Below are 2288 nucleotides of genomic sequence, written 5' to 3'. Positions count from 1 at the left end.
AAGTCCCACTCGGTCTACCAGTGGTAGGTCGAAAAAGTGCGAAATTTTTCTAAGTCCCCACTTTTGGTCTACCATTTCACGCCAAAAACTAGTGAGGGTGGCGAGCTCCAGGATTTCTGACCCCCTTCGCCCGACTCCCTTGCCCGACGAAGGTGCACTCCGGTCGGCCTCGGAGCGAGTTCGCCCGCGCTCTGGAGGATTTTTCGTCGGGGGGTTTTCAAAGGGGTGCCGTCGGACTGTTGAGGAGAGTGGCAATGACTAGGGGTCCAAGCACTGGAGATGATTCTCCATTCATTTCTAAGCATGGCAGAGCTTAAATAAAGCCCCAATAATGGTTCCAAAGTGGATTTTTGGACACTATAACACGGACCCGATCCTACCCGACCAAGAAGCTCCGCAGGTCGGCCTCCGTCCCGCCCCCCGCCCCCCAGGCGGTACGGAGGAAAAACCAAACTTCCAGAGACGGTTCCAGGGGGGGTATCTCTTTCATTATTTTGACCCGATCGAATGGACTACCGAGCCCGCCTGGGTAGGCAACCGCGCGGCCCTCCGTGGCCACTGTGCGCGGTGCGTTCCTACCCGACCCAGCGGGTTAGCCTCCAGGGGGGTCCTCCGTCAGGGGGAGGACCTTTCCGAACCTATCCGAGGGAGTCGTAGACGGCCCGTCTATATCTCAATCTGCCCTACACGATAACCGGTCGGCCCGGAGCCGTCGGACTCGGATGCCTCGGTGGTCCTCGCGTCCAACCGAGCTCCAGCACCCGGCTTCAAAAAGCTCCGGACCCCCGGTTTCGGAACGAGCGTTTCCTTGTTATCCCCGAAGCAAGCGGGAACTCGCGCAGCGGAGTTGCCACACTAATTTCCACTGGGAGCAATGAGGGGTGAGCTCGGACGAGCCTCTCCGCCCGTCCCCCCCTCCCCGGGGGGTCCTTCGGACGGTACGGGGCCGATCCCTCTCCCCTCTAAGAACCAATGGTTTTTTCTGTGACAAAAACCACTCGCAGCAACCTGGTTGATCCTGCCAGTAACATATGCTTGTCTCAAAGATTAAGCCATGCAGGTCTAAGTGCACACGGAAGGTACAGTGAAACTGCGAATGGCTCATTAAATCAGTTATGGTTCCTTTGATCGCTCCACACGTTACTCGGATAACTGTGGTAATTCCAGAGCTAATACATGCAAACGAGCGCTGACCGGTCCTCTCTCGGGGGGGCCGGGATGCGTGCATTTATCAGACCCAAAACCCACCCGGGGGGACCCGCGAGGGTTTCCCCCGGCCCTTTGGTGACTCTAGATAACCTCGGGTCGATCGCGCGCCCACCGCGGCGGCGACGTCTCATTCGAATGTCTGCCCTATCAGCTGTCGATGGTAGCATAGGGGGCTACCATGGTGACCACGGGTAACGGGGAATCAGGGTTCGATTCCGGAGAGGGAGCCTGAGAAATGGCTACCACATCCAAGGAAGGCAGCAGGCGCGCAAATTACCCATTACCGACACGGTGAGGTAGTGACGAAAAATAACGATGCAGGTCTCTTTCGAGGCCCTGTAATCGGAATGAACGTATCCTAAACACATGGGTGAGGACCCATTGGAGGGCAAGTCTGGTGCCAGCAGCCGCGGTAATTCCAGCTCCAATAGCGTATATTAAATTTGCTGCAGTTAAAAAGCTCGTAGTTGGACTTCGGGAGTGGGCTGGCGGTCCGCCGCGAGGCGAGCTACCGCCTGTCCCAGACCCTGCCTCCCGGCGCCCCCCGGATGCCCTTGGTTGGGTGTCCGGTCCTCAGGGGTCCGGAGCGTTTACTTTGAAAAAATCAGAGTGTTCAAAGCGGGCACCAAACTCGCCTGAATGCCTGAGCTAGGAATAATGGAATAGGACTCCGGTTCTATTTTGTGGGTTTCCTGAACCAGGGCCATGATTAAGAGGGACGGCCGGGGCATTCGTATTGCGCCGCTAGAGGTGAAATTCTTGGACCGGCGCAAGACGGACGAAAGCGAAAGCATTTGCCAAGAATGTTTTCATTAATCAAGAACGAAAGTCGGAGGTTCGAAGACGATCAGATACCGTCGTAGTTCCGACCGTAAACTATGCCGACCCGCGATCCGGCGGCGTTATTCCCATGACCCGCCGGGCAGCGTGCGGGGAAACCAGAGTCTTTGGGTTCCGGGGGGAGTATGGTTGCAAAACTGAAACTTAAAGGAATTGACGGAAGGGCACCACCAGGAGTGGAGCCTGCGGCTTAATTTGACTCAACACGGGGAACCTCACCGGCCCGGACACGGAAAGGA

At 56.9% G+C, this 2288-nt stretch overlaps 1 non-coding gene across 1 annotated transcript in view; it reads left to right on the top strand.

Annotated features, from left to right (window-relative positions):
* Nucleotides 1-1005: 1005 nt before the first annotated feature.
* The window catches only part of LOC125798768 (18S ribosomal RNA), a 1861-nt gene continuing 578 nt past the window's right edge, over nucleotides 1006-2288 (top strand). Inside the window, exon 1 of the ribosomal RNA XR_007437563.1 lies at nucleotides 1006-2288. This exon is cut by the window's right edge and continues 578 nt beyond it. This is a non-coding gene — a ribosomal RNA (18S ribosomal RNA).

The sequence above is a fragment of the Astyanax mexicanus genome, unplaced genomic scaffold (genome assembly GCF_023375975.1).
Source record: "Astyanax mexicanus isolate ESR-SI-001 unplaced genomic scaffold, AstMex3_surface scaffold_85, whole genome shotgun sequence".
Lineage (NCBI taxonomy): Eukaryota > Metazoa > Chordata > Actinopteri > Characiformes > Acestrorhamphidae > Astyanax > Astyanax mexicanus.
This window is presented reverse-complemented; position numbering and strand designations above follow the sequence as displayed.